Source organism: Onychomys torridus, chromosome 22, assembly GCF_903995425.1.
Source record: "Onychomys torridus chromosome 22, mOncTor1.1, whole genome shotgun sequence".
Classification (NCBI taxonomy): domain Eukaryota; kingdom Metazoa; phylum Chordata; class Mammalia; order Rodentia; family Cricetidae; genus Onychomys; species Onychomys torridus.
In genome coordinates this window covers 24,390,425-24,403,315 of record NC_050464.1, presented here as the reverse complement: position 1 = coordinate 24,403,315, position 12,891 = coordinate 24,390,425, and the positions used below count along the sequence as shown (strand labels likewise).

The 12,891-nt window shown below is 48.7% G+C and overlaps 1 protein-coding gene across 8 annotated transcripts in view; it reads right to left on the bottom strand.

The window, feature by feature from the left end:
* Rimbp2 (RIMS binding protein 2) overlaps positions 1 to 12,891 on the bottom strand; it is a 174,347-nt gene that overhangs the window by 68,564 nt on the left and 92,892 nt on the right. For all 8 annotated transcript variants that reach the window (XM_036172649.1, XM_036172651.1, XM_036172655.1 and 5 more), the window contains one exon: positions 11,860 to 11,978. The gene's annotated coding sequence lies outside the window, so the exon portion shown is untranslated. The remainder of the gene's footprint in view (positions 1 to 11,859; positions 11,979 to 12,891) is intronic.

The window sequence follows — 12,891 nt, the reverse complement described above, 5'->3', positions numbered from 1 at the left end:
ACATCAGACCATCATGAAGGGGAAGGCAAGGTAGCCCCGGGAGCAGGAGCAAGGTGGCACTGTAACCTTCAGAGGTCCATGGTGGCACAGCTCCACAACCTCCCAAAACAGCGCCACCAACTGGGGACCGATGGCTCAGAGACATGATCCTGTGAGAGACATTTCATATCCAACCCACACCATCCCCAAACACTGACCAGTGAGGTGACCAGCGTCTCCGCCACTAGCCCTACAAGGGACCACAGAAGCCTTGGTTAAGTTGATGATAGGAAGTGAGACCCAGGCTGGACCAACACATGCCAGCATTTTACAAAGTTGATGCTGAGTCCAGTGCGGCTAAGCTTGTTGCCTAACACCCCACAGCCAAAACACAGCAGAACCTAGACACCATCCAAGAATGTCAAAGCGCAAAGCCTTTGCTCACATCCCTGACAGTCACCATGGCCATCGCCAAACTCCAAGAGGGGCAGGTGGGCCTCCTCCCATGCCGAGGACCTTGTGCGGCAGCCGTCTTGCAGCTGTTCAATTGCACAATTATCCCAGCTAATTTCTGTGCTTCTGTTTATTTTGGAAGTGGGTGCTGCTAAATGCAGCCCGGGCACTCTTTATTTAGTGTGGGGAAGGAAGTGATTAGTGAGAGGAGGAGACCACACTCCTTGCGAGGACTCAGGAGACATTAGCCAAACTCGGACACAGCTCCAGATGTGGGGCTTGCAGGCTGTGGGTCCTCAGAGGTCGCAGGGGAAACGGACACATGGGCTTCCTGCTGGGAGGCACAGAGCTAATACAGGCTCTAGCACAGGTGGAGGCAAGTCACTTTCACCTCCCCCATGTTGGCAGAGAGGTATAAGGGTCCTGGGGAGATGCATGAAAAGCATAATCCATGTTTATAGTATGGGCACAGAACACTTTTTAAACTTACTATTATATTATTATTATCATTATTATATGATAATCTGAGCCACACCTACTGCTGGCCACCTATATCAAGGACAGGGAAGAAATAAACTAGCTGTCTTAGTTAGGATTTCTATTGCTGTGAAGAGATACCATGATCATGGCAACTTTTAAAAAGGAAAACATTTAATTGGGGCTGGTTTACAGTTTCAGAGGTTTAGTTCATTATCGTCATGGCAGGAAACATGGCGGGTATCTGTCTTGTTCAGCAGTGTATAGTCTCTTAGTACAGAGCCTGGTGTAAACAGGAAACACTCAACCATTGAGTCCTATTTTAATTTTTTTCATTTTCTTTTGTTTCTTCTAGATGTGAAATCTGGTGGCTATACAGTGTTACAAGTGGTAGAAGCCCTTGGGTAAGAACTTTTGAGTACAGAGGTGTTTGCGTAAAATGTCAGTCCTAGGGAGATAGAGACAAGGCAATGCTTAGGGCTTGCAGGCCAGCCTAGACTAATCAGACAGTTCTGGATCAGTTAGAGACCCTGTCTTAAACAAAAAGGGGCCAATGCCTGTGTTACTCAGGGCTTTCTAGAGGAACAGAACTTACAGAATGAACCTATGTATATGTAGAAAGGGGATTTGTTAGAATGGCTTACAGGCTGTGGTCCAGCTAATCCAACAATGGCTGTCTACCAAAGGAAGGTCCAGGAACCCAATAGTTGTTCCGTCCATGAGGCTGGGTGTCTCAGCTGGTCTTCAGTATACACCAGAATCCCAAAGGAAGTAGGCTCTAATGCCAGTGAAGGAATGGACTTGCCAGCAAGAGCAAGCAGGCAGAGAGATAGTGTGGTAGCTTGAGGAGGCATGGCCCCCATAGGCTCACATGTTTGAATGCTTGTTCCATAGCAGGTGGCACTATTAGGAGGTGTGGCCTTGTTGGAGGAAGTGTGTCACTGTGGGAGTAGGCTTTGAGGTCTCAGAAGCTCAAGCCTGCCTAGTGGTTCACAATTCGCTTCTGCTGCCTGCAGATCAAGATGTAGAGCTCTCAGCTCCTTCTCCTGTACACCGCCATGTTTCCTGCCATGACGATAATGAACTAAACCTCTGAAACTGTAAACCAGCCCCAATTAAATGTTTTCCTTTTTAAAAGTTGCCATGATCATGGTGTCTCTTCACAGCAATAGAAATCCTAAGACAGCTAATTTCTTTCTTCCCTGTCCTTGATATAGATGGCCAGCAGGAGGTGTGGCTCAGATTAAAGATGGATCTTCCCACCTCAAAAGATCCAGATTAAAAATGGGTCTTCCCACTTCAAATGGTTTCATTAAGAAAAGTTCCCTCACAGGTGTACCCAGCCACTTGAGTTTTAGTTAATTCAACATGTAGTCAAGTTGACAACCAAGAATAGCCATCACAGTGCCTGGAAAATGACACCCAAGGTTGTCCTCTAGCCTCCACATGTGCATACACACACACACACACACACACACACACACACACACACACACACACACACGACATCTCCAAAGGACAATAGACTGAGGCTTTTTAAGCAGCCGAAGGAAGAGGCTGGCTGGCAGCTGTCCTTGCTTCAATGTCCCCATCTCCAGCCAATCCATGTCCCCTCAGTACTGCCATACACCTGCCTCCATGGTCATAGGACCTCCAGAAAGGATGGATTCCACTCACAAACCCACTGAGAACATCCACTCCCCCTCAGCTCTGTGCCTGCATCCTTTGCCTGGAATTCCCCTGCAAACACGACAACAGAGGTATCATATCCATTCTGTGCCTTTTTCTGTCTCCTCAGAAAGAATCGCTCAGCAGCTCTGATGAGTTCTGGGCCAGCCCTCCTAGACACAGTCCCTGGACATCTATCTGTGGTGTTCCTGCTGCTCCTGTGGGTCTATAACCATGGGACTGGCCACCGTTCTACTTCTGACCTTCCTACGTGAGTTGACCTGCTTCCCCGTCCTTATTGCCACGTGTATGCTTGGCTTCCAGAAGAATCTTCTCCATTTATTGTCACAGGTTGCTTCTGAGACCCTAGGAGTCCCACAAAGCCCAGACTCAGCTTGTGCCAGAGACAAGCCCTGATGTCTTAATCAATGACATTGGACCTCAGCAGAAACCAGCTTCAAACCATCAGCTTCTGTAGCTGAGGAGACAGGAGTCATTCACAGTCTCCTTCCGTCATCACTCAATATCCAAGACAGCAAAAGGCCTCTTCACCACCCAGCCTTCCCCTGCACCTCCTGGTGTCTGCATCTGCCGCCAGGTGAGTCCCAGCCCCTCCCGCCCAGGTCATGATCAGATATCTCCTCAGCTCTGGCCCACCCACTCCCCTTCAGTAGTCCCCAAGATAACCATTCCCAGACAAGCCATATTCTCCCCCTCACTGTCAAGGCTCAGAAGCACCACCCAACTTGGGAAAAGTTTAGATTGGACCACAGCTGGCAGGCAACTCGGGGCTGGCCTGAGCTCCTCACTGCCCCTCTCCCCACCTGCAACACCGTGCTTAACCACTATGGCCTCTGCTCCTGCACCAGCACCATCCCACTGCCAGGTCTCAGCCCACACCATGTTTTCCGGTGTGTCTACATGGCTGGCCATCTAGCTGTGGTCCTCTGATATCGCTACTCCTCTGTCCTGTCATACCACACAACTGGATTGGAAAGCCTGGCTTGTGACTGGGCCACTCCACCAGCCCACAGCCCTGTTCCCTCCTCTCCATGTGAACAGCTTTTGCCTTCCTTCTATACCTGCTATAAGGGGACCAGGGAAGTGGAAGGATCCTTGCGTCCCCAATCAATCTAGGTGCTTCCACTTGTACGTGTGAGTGCACTAAGACATTTAACTGAGGGCCACAGGAGGGGAACTCATGACAGGCTGGACTGTGAGAGATGAGTGAACGCAGAGGACTTAAGACCCAAGCTGGTGTGACCAAGCACATACTAGCTCTCCCGGAGGATTCCTACCATACCCTCACACCTCACACCTCTTGGAAGAATGGCTTCCCAGCTCAGTGAGTGTCACGTGACAGAGGGTGACAACAAGTTGAGTCAAATGTAGGAGTGAGGGGAGGCTAGAAGACAGCCCAGTGGTGGAGTGCCTGCCATGCCAGCATGCAGAACCGAGTTCAGATCCCCAGCACCCACAGAAAGAGCTGGTTGTGTGGAACCACAGCACTGGACAGGCAGCCTAATGAAATCAGTGAGTGTTGGCTTCAGCAAGAAATGTTGTCTTGCCGGGTGATGGTGGCGCACGCCTGTAATCCCAGCACTCGGGAGGCAGAGGCAGGTGGATCTCTGTGAGTTCAAGGCCAGCCTAGTCTACAGAGTGAGTTTCAGGGCAGCCTCCAAAGCTACAGAGAAACCCTGTCTCAGGGGAAAAAGAAAGAAAGAAAGAAAAGAAAGGTAAGGTGAAGAGACGGGAGGATGGTCCAGCAGGTTAAGGTGCTTGCACACAGGCCTGATGACCTAAGTTCAATTACTGGTTCCCACAAGGGGGCAGCAAGAAACTGACTCTCAAAACTTGTCCTCTGATCTCCATGAAGGTACTGTGGCATACATGTGGCTACACACACACACACACACACACACACAGAGAGAGAGAGAGAGAGAGAGAGAGAGAGAGAGAGAGAGAGAGAGAGAGAGAGAGAGAAAGACTATGATTGGTTTGAAGGTGAAATTCATGGAGCCAAGTGAACAAGAGAATTGAGACAGGGGCTCAGAAGGGCTGAGAACCTAGTGTATCTGCAGCCCTAGGACAGAGGAATGGATGAGATGTGGACAGAGAAGGATGAGTCTGCTTTCCAAACTGGCTGAGGCAGGCATGACCCATGCTGTAGGACACCACCTCACCCAGGTTGTACTTGTCTCTGAAATATGCAGCAAATCACAGGCTGCAGATAGACGGACCCTGGAAGAGGTGAACCTAGGTTCCTTCCCATCCTCTCTCACATTCCATCAAACAGCTGGTGCATTCTGGGAAGGCGGGGTATGGTTAGACTCAGAACAGAGAACTCTCTGGGGCTCGGCCTGCTGACTTGTACAGGAATAGAGAGGAACATATACCATCTCTGTGTGGTCCTATCTTCACTGTCAACTGGATTTAGGATCTCCTAGGAGATGTTCTCTGGGTGTGGCCTTGAAGGTGTTTCCAGAAATAATTAATTGACCAAGTAAAGCTTCATCCTGAACATGGGCAGTGCCAGCCCTTGGTCTGGGGCCTTCCATTGAATAAAAATGGAAAATCAAAATATTAAGCGTGGGGGTGCAGCATGCTTGTCTAGTGTGCATGAAGCACTGGGTTCAATCCCCTACATTGTATAAACTAGGTATGGCGGCACACATCTATAATCCCAATTCTCAGGAGGTACAGGCACAAGGCTCAGAAGTTCAAGGCCATCCTCAGCTACATAGTAAGTTTAAGACCAATCTGGGCTACATGAAACCTTGTCTTCAAAAAAGAAAAAGTAAAGGAGAAGTCAAGCTGAGCACCAGTGTTTACTATCATCTGTTTCCCTCTCTACTGAGATGTGGGGGAGGGGTGAGAAATTTTAGCTGCAAGCTCCTATCTCCATAGAGTCACCTACCACCATGACTCCCCACCATAATGGACTGTAGTCCCTCAGACCATGAGCCAAAATGAACCCTTCCTCTCTCTCTTTCTCTCTCTCTCTCTCTCTCTCTCTCTCTCTCTCTCTCTCTCTCTCTTTCTCTCTCTCTCTTGGTTTTTCAAGACAGGGTTTCTCTGTGTAGCTTTGCGCCTTTCCTGGAACTCGCTCTGTAGCCCAGGCTGGCCTCGAACTCACAGAGATCCGCCTGCCTCTGCCTGAGTGCTGGGATTAAAGGCATGTGCCACCACTGCCCGGTGAACCCTTCCTCTCTTAAGTTGCTTCCACCAGATTTTTTTCCTTTTAATCACAGCAACATGAACAATTGCTAATCCAAGAAGCTCATGGCCAGAGCAGGATTTTAAACCCATTCTAGTCCCCTGGACTTACCTTCTTTTGTATTCCTCTAGGTCCTCCATACTTGTGAGTCTCCAGTGGGTCTCATCACAGTGTGAAATGTCCCTGCAGTGCTACAAACTCATCCTCGCCCTCCTTCCTGGTAGCTTAGGCCACCGAGCATGTCCTCTTCCTCTGTCATACAGGCTAGAGCATGCAGAGTCGCCAAACAGGTAGCCATGGAATCTCACCAAGGGGTGGTTCTTCCTGTCTCACACATGGCATCCGTGGTGGTTTAAATGAGGTGCCCCACATAGTCTCAGGCACTGGAAGACTTGGTCCCCAGTTGGTGGCACTGTTTTGGAAGGCTTGGGTGTGGCCTGATTGGAAGACTTACATCACCCGAGGTGGGCTTGGAGAATTTAAAAGATTCTCACCATTTTGAGTTTGGTTTCTCTGATGCATGCATGAGTTCAAGATGTGAGTGCTCAGCTTCTGTTCCTGCAGCCATCATGGACTCTTAAACCCTTTAGAACTGTAAACCCAAGTAAACACTTCCTTCTGTAAGTTTCCTTGGTCATGATGTTTTACAACATCGATAGAAAAGTAACTAATACAGTGTCCACATGGTAACAACGCTGGCTGTCCCTGAGCAAACAAGGTGAAGGGCTCCCTGGTTCCCCCAAAGCAGTATCTACTCAGTGCCATGCCTGGCTCCCAGGGCCTTGTGCTACACAGAGAGAAAACCCTACCACCCAAAAGCAATACCAATTGCACACCAAGGGGGGCGGGAATCACCATTTTCCAGCCCGCCTGTGGCAGGATTTATTTTTAAAGCAATGGTATTTATAGCTGGATGCTATAACATTAGCCATGGTGCTTAAGTTGCCTACAAATGTCAAGGGCAGCCTCCTGAGGAAGTGTGGCAGACACAGAGCTAGCTGAGCTATCTCCTCCTCTCCTCCTTGGGGAATCAAGGGTCCTGCATTGTGAACTGCCTTACTTGAGCTGAGGCATGAAGGAAACGTGGCTTCCCTTGGCAGGTCTTCAATATGGTGGCTTGGAAAACCACACTGGGGCCTCTGTGGTAATGAAATGGGAGACATTTGTGTGTGTGTGTGTGTGTGTGTGTGTGTGTGTGTGTGTGTGTGTGTGTGTACAGGCATATGCATACATAGGTTCTGAGTCCACACCATCAGCCATGGGAGGGAACACATCAGGCTATTTGTGTTCAGTGTGCATGGCTTCCTGTCCCATCCTTACATCAGATTTACTCACCACAATGAGAGAGTAATGAGAGTTCCAGAAATTAAAATCTATTTTCACCAAAGGTAGCTTAGTATCTCAAACTGGGGGGAAGGAACTAGGTAGCAATCCTGAAGAGTCTCCCTGTGGGCTGGTGGGATGGTTCATCAGATAAAGGCGCATGCCACCAAGACTTATGACCTGGGTTTAATTTCTGAAACCCACGTGGTAGAAGGAGAGAATCAACTCTCACCAAATTGTCCTCTGACCACCACATGCTCCCCATGGCACACGAGTTCATATACACACAAACAAGCACTATACAATAAAGTAAATAAATGAGGTGTAAAAATTAAAATCTCTGTGGCCAGTATTTCTCTATTCCATCTATTCCCCCCCCCCAAAGGAACCCTGAAAACCAAGGATAGTGAAACCATCACTCAAGTATGGAAAAGATCCTCTGAGTACAATTCATATCCCACATCAGTGATTCCCAACCCCCAGGGCCAGGGATAGAGACCAGGAATTGGGAAGGGGGGAAGCGAAGTGAGCCAGACTGCCTTCAAATGCCACTTGTAGCAAATTAGCCAGATGTGTACACCAGCACAAGGGACACATTTCTCTGGGCCTTGATTTTTCTTGTTTGCTTCACCAATCAATCAGGAGCCATCAGGGAAGCAGTATCTAGTGTCTTCAGCTAAATTAAGTGATCAGGGTTAAGACAAATGGTGTGGCAGTGTTTGGAAACAGAAAAGTATATGGAAAAAAAAACAGTGTGTGAACGTGGCCATTGGAATAATTAGCCACAAACTAATGTCAAACAATAAAGCATAAGACAGGTATCCTTCACTTACTGAACATCAGGTTCGCACCATCACACTTGGAAGGCAGTGTGAGCTGTAAGGTCATAGAATTCAGACAACCGTGACCACCAGACAACTGACAGATGAGTCACATTGACAGACACAAATGCCCAGCCCTGCCTGCCATCAGCTTCCCAGAATCAGGCTGGATGGGTCAATTCCTCTTTATGCTCCCTTCAGCAGTGAGTGAAGACATCTATCCCAGTGGTTGATGGGGATGTCAGTATGAACCTAGAGTCCTCTGCACTACAGACGGCAGGGTCACCATGAACTGTTTCTAACACAAAGTGATTGCCAAGTCTAGCTGTCCATCCCTAGGATGCCTGTCACTGGGCATGGTCCCTAAGTCCAACAAAAACTCATGCCCAAGCCCCATAACATTCTAACTCTGCCCTGACTCTTATTGCCACCTCCAGCCATGAGCAGCTCCTGTGGCCTCCACCTTGAGCTCAGACTCTGAACATGACCTCCTCTCCTCCTGATGGGCACTGCCACCATTTCCTGGCTGTATTGCCCATCAGTCCTGATCCCTGCTTTGTTGTGGAATATCACTTTAACTGGGCAAAGATGTGTTACGTGTATTTATGCTGCAGAATGTTGTTTTAACTGTGTGAAACTGCATTACATTTGTTTATGCTGCATTTGTTTAACTATGTAAAGATGTGTTGCTGTTGCACCTTGCCTGCCTAAGGCAACTGATTGGTCTAATAAAAAGCTGAGCAGCCAATAGCTAGGCAGGAGAGGGGTAGGCGGGGCTGGCAGGCAGAGAGAATAAGTAAGAGGAGAAACCTAAGCTCAAAAGAGAAGAAGAAGAGTGGAGAGAATGATGAAGAAAGAGAAGGAGATGCCCAAGGCCAGTCAGGCAGCCACCAGCCTGCAGACACAGAGTAGGACAGAGAAATTAAAAGCCCTGAGGCAAAAGGTAGATAAAGAGAAACAAGTTAAGTTCAAAGAGCTAGCCAGAAACAAGCCCAGCTGGTTGATGGCCCAAAAGAAAAAGCCTGGGGCCGGGTAGTAGTGACACATGCCTGTAATCCCAGCACTCAGGAGGCAGAGGCAGGCGGATCTCTATGAGTTCGAGGCCAGCCTGGTCTACAGAGCTAGTCCAGGACAGGCTCCAAAGCTACAGAGAAACCCTGTCTCAAAAAACCAAAAAAGAAAAAGAAAAAAAAGAGAAGGCTGGTATATTACTGTTCTTGCCAACTGACATCAGCTAGAGCTTGGGTACACTCATTCAGCCCTCAGGAGCAGCTGTGATAAACATCGTTGAAGGTGCCCAGATCCCACTGCACCTATGCACCTGGTGACGGCATGTCCTCTCCATCCTTTGGGACCTTGCCAGCCTAGAACCCATTTTGGCCTCCAGAATATGGTGTCAGAGCTAGCCTTGTGCCAGATTCAAGCTTGTCCTTGTGGGGATGTGACGGTTTCTACTCTGTCCTCCATGCCATTGGCCAGACCTCACACATAACTGGAGGACAGAGGGCCAAGAGCTAGACAGGAGTTAAGTGTAGTGCAGAACAGGCTGGCCCAGCTGCCTCCAGACGTGAGCAGTAGCCTGGGCTGGACACTGAGGTCCTCCAGCCAAGCTCAGTCATTGCTGAAAAGCAGTTTCATTTACCTGGACTAGAAAGCAACAAATGGATGGCTAAAAAATTAATGGTTTTAAGCCACCAAGCCTGGGGACAGTCCACACATAATAGTAAGAAGCAGACTTGGCATCCCAAGACTCTGAGGACAAAACTCTAATCTTCTCAGGCTCCCCATACTTCTTCTACACAAGAGTGCTATCCTGTTGATATTGACAAGGCCCCTTTCCTTGTCTCACTTGGAAACATCTTCCTCTGCGTATGAAGGTTCCAAGCACACTTCTAAGATGATCCCATCACCCTACCTAGCCGTGGGCTTTTCTTCAGAGCACCATCACTGAGGGAGACTGTGTGTCCCATGAACTTGGTCAGCCTACTGTTACAGTACAAGGTGATGGTCACTACCCAGTGGCATCTGTGAGTGCCCACATAGTACCCTCACAGACCGTGGTACCACCGAGAAATCTTGCTTTGTGGAGCTATCCCTTGACAAGGACACTAGAGACCCAGCATTCCCCAAAAGATAGGATAAGTGAGCACACAGTCTCCTTAAACAAGCTACTGTCCCCACAGGAAAAATGGACAGCCTCTCATGGTGTTTTAAGCAGTATGGACTTTGGGGGACGGGAACATCATAGGCTCCCTTCTCCAGTCTCTACCATTAAGATGCTTCTCAGATTCTCCCTGTGTGTGGGCAACCTGGCACAGAGGATACCTGAGAACAGGCCCATCTCAGTACTGCCAGAATTTGGTATGGGATAATTCTCTGCTTTGGGTCCTGACCAGCATGGCAGGAGATTTGGCATACCTTGGCATACCGATAGTGACTCCCTTTCCTATACCAATCAACGTGCCTCTGACATCACCACGTGAGTCCTGGGTTTCTTCCAAGAATGACCAATCTAAACTGTCCCTTCTGGTCACTTCTATGAGTGAGCTCCAGATAGCCAGAATACAAGGCTCTCCCTCCATTAACTCTACCAGGTACTTTCTTTGTTACAAAGAGAGATGAGCCAGGGGGCGGGTGGGCAGCCTGTGTCCTGAGGCGTGTCTGGTGGGTGGATACAGGGGCTTAATGACTAATGTGGTACTTGCTCTCTCTCTTCAGCACCTCTTGAACCGGAAGCCCACAGAGGAGCCAGCTACCCAGGGTAGCTTAGGGGTGCCTCCATCCAAGTGCTGTTTGGGCATACACTTCTTCTGAGTCTCCAAATGAATTGGCACTGGTCTCAAAGTACTGCTTGATCTGAAGTGTGGCTGTGAGGGCCACGTCAGGAAAAAAAAAAAAAAAAGCAAAGGACCAAAGGCCAGGAGGGCTGGAGATGATCCACCCTATGTTTCTGACTTAGTTGGGGTTTCTATTGCTGCATCAAAACACCATGACCAAAAAGCAAGCTGGAGAGGAAAGGGTTTATTCAGCTTATACTTCCACATTGCTGTTCAACATCAAAATTAGTCAGGACAGGAACTCAAACAGGGCAGGAGCCTGGAGGCAGGAGCTGATGCAGGGGCCATGGAGGGGTGCTGCTTACTGGCTTGCTTCTCACGGCTTCTCAGCCTGCTTTCTTATAGAACCCAGGACCACCATCCTCGGGGTGGCCCCACCCACTGTAGTCTGGGCCCCTCCCCCATCAGGCACTACTTAAGAAAATGCTCTAAAACTAGCTGGGTCTTATGGAGGCATTTTCTCACTTGAGGTCTTCATCAAAGTGCTGTGTGGGCACATGCTTCTTGTGAGTCTCCAAGATAACTCTAGCTTGTGGCAAGTTGACACAAAACTAGCCATCACAGTATCCTTCTAACATCTCATGATCAGAAGTTAATGTATTTTGAACATGACAAAAGCAACAACAAAAAAAAAAGCTAAAGAATTCACTCATGCCATGCTGGGACAATAGCAAAGTTACCTTCCTATTTCCTACAGAGCGGGCTTTGTCCACATCAGGCATTTGTGGGCAGCACCCTGTTGGCGCCGATCCACATCAATACAAGGGATGCTGCTGTTCTAACCATAGCAACAGCAGTTACAGGCCCTCCTTTAGAAACCTCTGTGAACAATAGGAAACTCGTGGAGATCAGAAACCTGCGAAGATGCCTCTGCTCTTAGCTAACGCACACTCCCATTTTCTCCTTATGGTGCTGAGCTGTGTTTAGCAACCTCAGAAATGGAATGCATAGTCAGGGTGGCTTCCAGAAACATAGTCCTCCACTGTTGCATTTACAGGTTTTTCTGAGCCTCTTAGGAGAGGAGTTGCCACCCCCAGTCCCACCCCATTGTTGGCTGCAGAAGGGTCATGCGACACCATCCTACCTTCAGGACCTGTTCCAAGTTCTCCAGTTTGGCTTGGAGCTGGCGTTTCTCCTTCACAGTGAATCGAGCTCTCCTCTCAGGTCACCACGGAGAGCCAGGCATGTTCATTCAGCCTTCACCTGTAAGCAGAAGGACAGGAGACATGAAGGCCATTAGGATCTACCCAGAACGGGAGGGGGAACCACACTGGTCCCCTCCAGAACCTGTGCAATCTCTTCCGGAGTGGTAAAGAGCCTTTCTGGACAGAATGGATGTTCTGGATGTTCATACAAGTCAGGGCCACCAGGCACCCAGAGGTGACATTCCTTCCTGCCCCTTCCCACCTCCACCACACCCATAGTGATTGGTTCCAACTTGGAATGAGACCCAGTCCTGGTATATAGGCAACACTCTATCCCCTGGATATATTAGTTGGCTGGGGAAATCCCGTGACCCTTGTGTAAAAACTTGGCAAAAAGGAGACCCTCTTCTCAGTGGACCTGGGAAATTGAGAGAAAAGTCTAGAACTACTGTGTAATTTGCCACCAAAAGTGAAGAACAGGTCTTGGATGAAATCAATGCAAAGGACACAGGACCGAGACACACCAAGGGAAAATGCTTGAGCACCTAGATCCAGCTGTACCTGAAGCTGTTCCTCTTTCTATCCAAGTTACTCAGGCCAATTGGAGTCATTTTATGTCCCTTATACCATGAGAATCCTAATAGATAAGAAAGTGTTACCCAGACTGTCTGCAAGGACTAATTCTTCTGTCTAAAACCTGTCCAGTATTGACATTGGATGAAAATGGTATGCTCACGGGTGCACTTGCACACACACACACACACACACACACACACACACACACACACACACACTTTTCTCTGCCTATTGTTGTTTCTCTAAAGGAGGTCAGAGCATGTCATTGATGAGAGAAATCCCTGCACTGGGCTCCTGTAGATTTTTAGGAGGAAACAACATATTCCAAGCCAAAGGCAGACTTCTAGCTCCCTTCCCTCCTCCCCGAATGTTGGGACAGACTGTCACAAAGCCGC